Raw genomic sequence first — 10,707 nt, 5'->3', positions numbered from 1 at the left:
GTTGCGGGATCGAACCCAACTTAATGCACTTTTGCGTCTTTTCTCAAAAAAAAAAAAAAAAAATCTTAGGAGCAATGGTGAACCCATCCTCTTGAAATCCTGGATTCGCCTCTAGTTTGGTTGACTTGGTTGACAAGGAAAATGTGGCCGAAATTTCATGAATGTTGCTTCTTTCTCCTTTTTGTTTGGATTGTACGCACAAATGTAAGTTTGAAATAAAAAGGACAGAGAAGAGTGACATGTTTTAATCTTTGATTTAGCAAAAAAAAAAAAAAAAAAAAAAGTTAAAATCTCCTAGAGGTTGTTCCTCCCTTAACCAGAGGTCTCGAATTCGAGCTTTGGGTATGAAAAAATCCTTAGTAGGGAGCCTTCCCCACCCCCACCCCCCACCCTGGATGGGGCCCTATACGACGCGAATTCGAAAATAGTCGGGCTCCAATGTGGGTATCGGACACCGGATGAGAAATCAAAAATAATTTGAGAAGGTTATTTTCAAATTATGTTCGCTGGGAATTGATTGTGAATATGATTATTTTTCATAAACACTTCAATGATTGCCAAAAATATGGTTTTGGAGGTAATTGTCAAAATCATGATTTGTGTTCTTTCAGTTTTAAATATTTTTTTACTTTTCATTTCCTATACATATACAAGTTATTTGAATAGAAGAAAATTTAGAAAACGAAAATTCTACTATCTAATGAAATAAATGTATTAATTTACCCTAACACGTATTTGATAACAAATAGAAATTCAAGTATCAAAGTCACTGAAAAGTCAATACACACACGTATTCTTTTTCTTTCATCTCTTTGTAAAGTATGCTACTGAAAAATGTAGTTCTATTTAGATCTACATTTAATAGATATTTATATTTGTGATTTAATAAATAATTATCATATGTATGTATATACATGAAAACTTTCATGTATTCTATGTAAGTAAATTCATAGCAATTTCAGATTGCAAATTTATTAATGTAGTTTATAACCGCGTGAAGCGCAGGTTACTTCACTAGTTACGGTATAAAAAAGTTGCATTTGATTATTGAAATCTGATGGCATATTTGTACAATTTCAAATTGCAGAAATCTGATTGCATTATTGACCGAAAGATTTGGAATTTGTGTTTAGTTATGTTGTCCAACTTCAATATGGTATTACCGTATCGAAACAAATTTTGATATACCGATTACCGAATTACCAAACCGAACTTTTTCGGTTCAATATTTGTATCTACTTTCGATTACTGATTACCCAATTATCTAACCCGAAATTTGAAAATACCGAACCGAATACCGAGTGCCCACCCCTACCAACGATTCTTCTTTTGTGTTCCACTTCTTTTGGAGCTAGTCAAGTTAGTTTTCTGCATAGATTGGAAAAAGAATACACCTATGTAAGTATTCTAATGAAACACATTAATTCAAACACAGAAGAGGTCACACCTACCAATTTAGACCTTTTCATCTTTCCTCGTATTCTGTTTTTAGGAGGTTTTAGTTTGTATATCCGAACCATCCAGTGCTGCGTAGTGAACACCTGAATAAATAAACACGCCAGAAGGTGAATGATTACAATTTCAAACATGGATACATGTCCATGGACCATATAATTTAGCTTGAAGGAGAGCCTTAGTGCAAAAGTAAGACTAGTCACCGTGTGACCGGAAGGTCTCGGTTTCAAGTAGATAATAGTCTCTAGAGAAATGTATGCGTATAATTGACCTAACGTGAACTATCCTTCTGCACAAACCGCAAGTATAGCACGGCAGACAGCCTCTCTACCCCATAAAGGTAGGGGTAATCTGCGTACATCCTACCTTCCCGCACTCCACTTGTGGGACTACACTGGGTATGTTATTGTATAAAGATTACACATCCAACATTCCTAGTCTTTTCAACAACAAGAAGTGGATATAATCAACAACTCTTGTCCAAGGAGACTTTCCAGAATTGCAATGTAGTTGGCAAAAGAAAGTACAATAGTAAGAATATATACAGCTTCCATCTGAATTCATAGGTTCAATATCAATATGACAATGTGCTGCTTCATGAAATTATGCAAAGTATGTAATCAGTCTTACCTCCTCAAAGTGAGCGAGCTTGAAATATTTCTTTCCAATTTCAGTCTGCCTTACTCTGTCAAAACCCTTACCATCTATCTCCACAAATCTAAAACAGAAGACAAAGACAACATATTTTGAAGATCACACACAAAGTGAGGCCACCAATAGCACACCTTGCATTATTATATCAAGAATTCAGCACCTGTAATAAGATAGTTTGTACATGAGGCAGTTCAGCATTGTTGGAGTGGCCATAGAGTCTATCCGAAATCGACCATCTCTCTTGCAACGACATGAAAATGATTAATGGCATTTCAAACCATACCACCAGTGGCGAAATCAAGAACTTATATAAAGGATTGAAAGAAATACTAGACTATCTTAGTTGACATTTGCACCTGTGAACTAAACCAATTTTTAGACCCCATTTACCACTAAATTAAAAATTGTATTTATGTCAAGGGGATACATGAGTTCATATGTAATTGAACACTCGATAAAGTAAAGCATCCATTGCGTCTTATGAGCTTAAAGGTGTCACACACAAACCCAAACAAAATTCATTGATACATCTAAAACTGGCAAGGGCGGATCCACAGCATATCATGTGTTCGTGAACCTAGTAGCTTTTGCCCACACCCTGTATATATATATTAAAAAAATCACTAAATAACTATAAATATTTGATAGTGAACCCAATTGTTATTGCATATTTACTTTAAGTCGTTGTAAGAACACAAACTTCAAGTCTTGGATCCGCATATGAAAACTGGTACCTCTTTCAAAGTTAATTGTATCCTATAGCTATTGGGTCAGAATACTCTACATTCTGTGGGATCTAATCTGGAAGTGGCAGAATTAGTCCAATTATGGTCACTTAACTAAATAATGAGAGCCTGAGATCAGCATAGAAGTAGCAGCATCAGAGAGAATAAATGAGCACCTAGGAAGCTTTTCATATCATAGATGATTTGGTGCATACTCAGAGATAAGGTGCATAGTCCATATAAAGAATCTCTGGATGAAACAATTTTTAGGCCTTTTAAGGAAAAGAGATTTAACAATATCAGTTGTCAAGTAATTGGTTGTACTATATTAATATAGTACTTGAGAAAATAATGGTCAAGTTTGGTCAACAAACTGAAAACATCCTCCAAATCTCTCAGAAAAACAACAGTCAATTACAAGACCACAGAAGAAATTAATTGAAATTTGTAACATTGACATACCAGATAATCTGGTTCCCTGATATGAGGGAATACACCTCCACCTATTCTGACCATCCAGAGGAACTTATTGATGTCATCGCTGGGGTAACCAATAAGACCTGAAGTTTGAAAGGTCATTAAATCAAAGGCTCTTTCTAACAAACAAGAATTCTCAGCTTTGACAAGTATCAACCTCCAAAGACTATAACAACATATTTGACATCCAAAGAGTTGAAGATTTCCCAGGCTGCCTTTTCGGGGGAGGACATGGCTGTACCAACAAGGGCAATGTGTGTATTGTTCCATGTGTTATTGTCTACAATAACTGTTCTGTTTGCCATGGATGTTGCGTGGTAACCATAGTCCCACCATGATGCCACCTGAAAAGATTTAAGAGGAAAAGACAAACAGCACAAAAAATGCTGCTCTATCAACTGCAAACATTGGATAACGCTGCTATCGACTAGTTAGGTGCACATGATTTGGAATGGTAAACATGGAAAAAAGATCGAGGATCATAAAATGAAAATGCAAAAGACCCTACAAGAAAAACAGAAATTATTCACTAGAGGAACCATGTCAATATCTATAACCATGTCATTAGCAGTGATTGTGAGTACAAGTGAACTGCTATAAACATCAAATGAAACACAGAATGGATAGAAAGAAAAGGAACTGAACCCACTTTATCATCTACATCGGTATTGTGGCTCAACCATGCATAAGCTTCTCTAAAGTCATCAAAAACATCAAGTCCATCACCTGAATGTGATGTTACGACAATAGACGGAGCTGAATAGGCTTCTGCCATCCAAACACAATGAGCCTACCAAGAAAATTTTCCCAGTTATTTAAGTGAATGAAGAAGGAAGAGCCCCCATTACAAGTAAGAATGAACAATTTAAACAATACAAATGCGATTAAAACAATATCAGATTAATTCATATGAGATACTTGAACTAGTCGCATGAAAAAGAAGATAGGTGGCTCATCTACCAATCTGAGAAACATTCTCCAGTTACTTTTTTCACCAACATATGTAAATAAAAAATCAGCATTAATTTTGCTTCTCGATCTACAAAAACTGAGGTGAAATTGAAGAAAATGGAATATCTTGTATATTGAAATTTCTATGTCAGTCTTTTTCTTTTTATCTCCTTCTAGGATTCTCCTCTTGATCAATATTTTCTTCTCGGAATACCTTCTAAGTTTTCCACATAATGTCTCATAATTTAGACATATAACTCTATTTTTAGATATTTGAATTATTTTTAGCCGAATTCCTGCACCCGTAGGACACCCGCACCCGAGTCCGAGCAACTTCGGTAACACATTAAGTTGGCAGGGCCAGAGACTAAGCAAGGGTCAGAGACAAGTGTGGAGAAACATATTGTGCTTATTTGACACTTTGGCCACAGAGGTATTTTGAAAGGAAAGCATATGGCTTGACAAATCTAGATGATTATAACTTTTTGTATAGGAAGAAATCTGCAAGTGATGTTGATAGCATATTGATTTCCGTACATGTCCTACAGGAGATGGTCCAGTGATACTTTTGTATATATTTCCTCCTTAGATAATACTTTTGCTTATTAGTGGGACACTTATCCTCTAAAAGAGTGATCATAATTGGAAAAGGAAAAGGAACAAAGCTAATGTCATGGTATACACACAGTTGAAGTCTTGAAGAATGGATAAATCTGAATAAAATAGGTAACCGCTTTTTGATAGCAAAGGACATACCACGTAAAAAGCACCCAACAGCATTAGTAAAAGAATAGCAATAATAGAAGCCTCCATAGGTAAGGTCAATAGACTCCTCTCGCGTTCTGAAATGAAAGGAGCTTTTTCCACATTCTCCTCCTTTATTTGTGAAGGTCTTTCCTTTAGTGGTTCTTCACTTTTATCGGCATTTCCTGCCTGGATGGTGAACAAGATTAAGCGGATGCAGTTTTGGAAGTATCACCATAGGCACAAACTTCTAAAGGGAAAAAGGGCTCTACATCAGCCTGTGAACTTTGTGATGTACCAATCAATGAAAATTTGATTGACCGAGTGAAAACATCAAATGCTGCTGAAAGAGCGATTCCAGACATTATACATGCTGCTGGTGCTAGCACAAGCATTAGGCGGACCTATAGTTTCAACAAACAGAAGTGATTGAGCTTATGGAAGATAAACCACAAAACCAGCAAATTACGGAACACATACCATGACACCAGAAAAATATGCTGAAGTCACCAAATAAAGAACCACAAAGGAGCTAGTATCAGTTAGAGGCAAAAAGCACGCCTGCACATGGCAAAAGGAAAGATGAAATGAAGGCCGGAGTAAAAATAACACAATTTTGTAGAGGATCAAGATGAATATGGATACTCACAACAATGCCGGCAGGGACAAAGAATGCTAACACATTTATGTACATAACGTAAGTAGGCCAAGTAGGTGGTTGATGTTCGCTAACACTGGCAATGATGGGTATATACTTGCTGGCATAAGTTCTGTTTCAATTCAAAGAAACAAACAGGCAGAAAAATTTACTTCAGAATGCTGCAGGGGAAATAGTAATTATAATAAACCAATGGTACCAGAGGCATCAAAACTATCCACCAATGCAATAGCAAGAATAATGTTTAGATTTTCAGTCAGCATTGTGGAATCTTAACTATTTTCTTTGAGCAACTCCAGTAGAATGTGAGACAAGATGTAAGAAGGTGAAAGCACAAAGTAGAAGATTAAAGCCCAAGAATATTGTGCTGCAGTGCTCGAAAGAGAGATAGAGGTAGAGGGGAGGGGTAGAACTCATTAATAATCGTCCTAGAATAAGCTACTTTAGTCATAGTAATGAAGAACTAAATGTTACATACCCCTAAAGCTAGATTATATACATAATTGTATCAAGCCCTCTGGACTGTTTTTATGTTGGTGATAACTTCAACCGACAGCCCACAACCGAGCTCAAGACCGCCAACAACCTATGCATTAGAATCATATAGATACTAACTCCTAATATAACTTCATTAGCTTGAGTGAAAAATCCCATCAAATTTAAGTTCTATCAGTACACCCCCAAATCATCTACGAGTACTATTTTTTCTACTTACGGTGGAGATATTGAAATTTCAACGTCAAATTTGTAAATTCGGACTTGACCAATTGAGCATCCAAGGTATGTTTTGGTAAGAACTCACGGGACGGTGATTGAAAGCCATGAGTTCAAGTTGTAGTAGTTATATAAAATGGTAAAGGACTCAACCAAATGAAAGATCTGCTATCTACCTCAAGATTCAGTTTTCACTTGATGCAATGTGCATAGTTGATCATATGTTGCAACTTATTTTGAAGTTCTAAATAGGCCTTCTTTAGAGAAGATATAACAATTTTCTAAAGGGATGAACTAAAGAGTGAGAAGATATAACATTTTTCTTTTCATAGTAGAAAAGTGTGAACTAAAGAGTGAGAAATCATAGTAGAAGATAACATGGCCCTTAAAAAAGAAGAGAGCATACGGATCAAGCTGGCTCAGGCTTCGTCCACTCCATCCCTTTGTTGGTCTAGAAGAAATAACTGCAATTAGTACAGCTATTACTGCACAACAAAATATCCTGAACAAAGAATAAAATGCTCATCACCATTAGTTCAAAAAGAAAATTTGAAAATGCAAACGGGTTCATCCAATTTAATTCAGTAATACTAGTTCACTAAGCGTTCTTCTAGTCTCATTCTTGGTATCGCCAAAGATAGCTACCCAAACAAAGGGTTGAAGCTGAAGAAGATAGTCGTGAATGACTGAATGTAATAAGGAGGTTTATGGACCAAGGAGCAGCATATAAGAGGAGCTGACAAGCCAGAAGATACAACAAGAGTCACAGCTACTTTGAACATTTTTGGTGAGAGAATCCCTTTGATGTGATGGACTAGGCCCACTACATTGATCAGCATGAACACCTGTATATTTGCAGAAATTCAGAGTTCCAATCAACTTAAGTAGGACTCTAAGAGCAGCTAAATTACAAGTTACAGAAAAGCAATTGACCTGTTATTTCAGATTTTATGGCAAAACGCAGTACTATAAATATCGTTCAACAAAAAAGAGTCCCTATATCAAAAGGCAATTAGAATTTGCAGCCGATCAAAAGAGAAATCAGGGAAAAAGGAGCAAATGGAATAGGATCACTCCAAATCACAACCATCTTTTGAACATGTAATCAATGTAACTAGCTGTTTACTAGCTTAAAGATTCTATCATTCTCCCATTTAGACCACAAGATACGAAATTTTTATGCAAAGACGACAAAAGATTCTCCCCAAAGAGCTCCTAATGGGAAATAAAGAAGGAAAGCATCCATGCATGCAAGAACGGCGAACACATCAATCATTTACTTAAACCACAATGATATGCTACCAGAAATTAACCTTACCAGAAATGAAGCAAAGTGTTCTGATGTCATTACTGCATTAAAACCCACAACAGTGACCAATGAGGCCAATAATGTTCCCAAGATAACTTGCACCCCAGATACTGGAAGATGACAACAAACTTAATATTATTGAAGGAATGTAAAGGAGAATGCATTTGGACTAGATGATTTTGAGACATGAAATAAGGTCAAAACTTGTTGAATAGCTTCACACGGCATAGTTAAACAAGCAAATTGTTGCAAATAAATTCACTCTGAAACTGTGAAACAAACACTTCTAACTGTTTCTTATATAAAGTTAAGGTTCCTACACACTTGGTTACTTACAAAAGGAACATAAGCAATATAAAGCCGCAGAGAATAATGCCCTGCTATGATGCAAATGAGCACGTGCATTGGAATAAGGTTGATAATAAAGGTATCCCCTCCCCAGGAGCAAACCTGAAAGAACATTGGAATATTATAGAATGATGTAGCAGGGAACACAAATGTAATAAGAGATAAAAATAAACAATCGCTATGGACGAAGTAAATGGTTACCATATAAAAGTATGCCAAGGCATTGAGAGTAGCATAAAAGAGGGAACCAGTATTCAGTGTCTGCATCAAACATTAACCATCATTCCACAACAGAAGGTGATGATGAGATACTTCTCTAAAGAAATTATTGTATAAACGGAAAGTGAACCTTTATATAGAGATAGAAAGTGAAGATCAAGGCAAATATGGCTACAGCTTCGTTGTCATAGCTACGGCCACTGAACGAGATATGTACGATGGAACCTACAGGCAGCATTAAATCAGAACTAGACAACGTATAACTAAGTACAGACTAGCAAACATACTCCTACTGCCAAAACAATGCTACTTTAAGAAGATAATTATGTCAGAAATAAGAGATATAGGAGAATTGAGAGAACTTGTTCTCTTATTACTCACATGGTATCAAAGGCAACCTTTTGTAAGTCCATTCACTCTCCTAAATTTTTGTGTTAAATTTCACGTGTGATTTCCAAATTCGAGTAAAGTGTGCAAAGCGGTTATGGATTATATAGTTTTCCCAATTGGTTGCTTAAGGACTTCCAAAGGGGTTTATGAAGATCTTGAACTACTTCGCCCATTACTTCAACATCTATAGCTCAAATTCCTTCAGAGTCAGTTAGACTGGAATATTAGGAAGCAGGTCGCGGGCCCACGATCATAATTGAGTATAATGGCACAAGTCCAGTAGTCTGCGTGCTTTCTGAGTCTTATATGCTTATTAGCTTAATATCTTATTTCAGTACATAGAATAGAATACAACATTCAAAAGATAACAAAGTGACTTCATCTTTAGAAGGCATCAAATGAATTCAAATTTATGCATGATAACTTACAATGGCCAAAAGAGCTGCAGCTGTCAGTCCAGCACCAGCCCCCTTAACTTCCTATCAAAACGCCACATAAACATTATTCAGAACTCTCAATTCACAACAAAATAGTATGTGATATTGAAGGTTACTGCACTTCAAGAAAGTAAAAGGAACATAGAAACAATTAAAGAAATATTTAATTAAGCCAAAAACAAACCTTTGTCAAAAGGTATGTTGCCCAAACTGCAAAAACCGAGAATGTAGGGGCAGTAAATACACAAACAGTTTCCACAGAAAGAGGGATACTCAAAGAATTCAGTATCCTGCCAGTATAAGGTATAGATCAGAATATGTTATTACATAATACTATGATATCGAAGCCAAAAAATATGTAATACACACCACCATAAGGTGCCTACGGTTAATGTTAGTCCAGGATAAACAGTTCCTCCAATCACACGTCCAAGTGGATACCTATTAGACAAGGGAAACTTAAATATTGTACTTTCTGTGAAAGAAGTCATATAGTGGTATAGCCAATTAATTCACTCTTGTAATGGCAATTACCAGGTCCGATCATCAAACCAATTCCAAAAGTTGTATATTCCATTCTTTGTCAGAAACTGAAAGCAAAAGGCCTTTTGTTATACTTTTGTAATATTTCACATAACTTCCTGGTATTGACAAACTTGGAGGCTAGTAAACATGATGATGCTTTTGAACATCATCAAGGGAAATGCCCCACATCAATGGAAAAGAAGATACAACACTTTCCAGCGGTAAAATAATTTAGTTGTAGCCTGTAGCTTAATGCTTAAGTGACAGTATTTATTGTAATTATGAAGCACTAATATGAAACGACTTGAATTTCCATAAAGGTTATCTAACAAGTATACCAGCATTCTTTTCTGTTTTATGGTAAGTAGAAAGAAATTTCTTCACCGGCCAGCTGGCATCTTGTTATTGCTTAAAGAAAATTAAAGAGTGTTCCTTCCATTAGCCATTGGCATGCAAGGCTTCTAAAGGTGTCCCTATGGATACTGAATTACATAGATTATCAAAAACCATGTCACTGAATCAAGTACATATGTATGAATCTTTCACATGATGTTCCTTCTGGTGAATGACCTCAGTTCTGAATAACCAATCAACTTTTGTGATTCAACTATCCAAGGAAATGGTTAGAACAACAACTCAACAAGTATTAAAGCACAAAGCAAGTGATTTAAGTATGTCCATAAGGTGAAAATAAACTGGCAACAACCTTCAATTTCTCATGTAGAATTAATTAGTACCTCAAGTTCAACAATGGTTGCTAAGGAAGTATGGATTCTACCTTACTCGTTTGAATCTAGCAAGCTGGACGAGTTACATCAATTGCTGAAGTAACAATCATTTTTGGACTTATAGAAGGAATGAATATGAGGACTCTGATTTTCCTAATACTTAAAATAGAACGGAGTCTTCGGAGTCGAACATATGCTTAGTGATAGAGGATATTTTAGAGTCCGTCTTGTATAAGGAAATCATATGTATATTGGATGTAAAATTCTCTATTATATATATATATATGAGACCCATGGCTTCCAATTGGAAGAGCCTTCCAATCATCTTTGACTCCGTCACATGGTATCAAGAGCCTGTTATGTCTGTAGTTGT

At 36.0% G+C, this 10,707-nt stretch overlaps 1 pseudogene; it reads right to left on the bottom strand.

Moving 5' to 3' along the window:
* Positions 1-1,028: 1,028 nt before the first annotated feature.
* LOC132066541 (dolichyl-diphosphooligosaccharide--protein glycosyltransferase subunit STT3A-like) lies at positions 1,029-10,444 on the bottom strand (annotated as a pseudogene).
* Between the last annotated feature and the right edge of the window lie 263 nt (positions 10,445-10,707).

The sequence above is a fragment of the Lycium ferocissimum genome, chromosome 8, assembly GCF_029784015.1.
Source record: "Lycium ferocissimum isolate CSIRO_LF1 chromosome 8, AGI_CSIRO_Lferr_CH_V1, whole genome shotgun sequence".
Classification (NCBI taxonomy): Eukaryota; Viridiplantae; Streptophyta; class Magnoliopsida; order Solanales; family Solanaceae; genus Lycium; species Lycium ferocissimum.
Note: the sequence above shows the minus strand (reverse complement) of the source record. Positions and strands in the feature narration are given on the sequence as shown.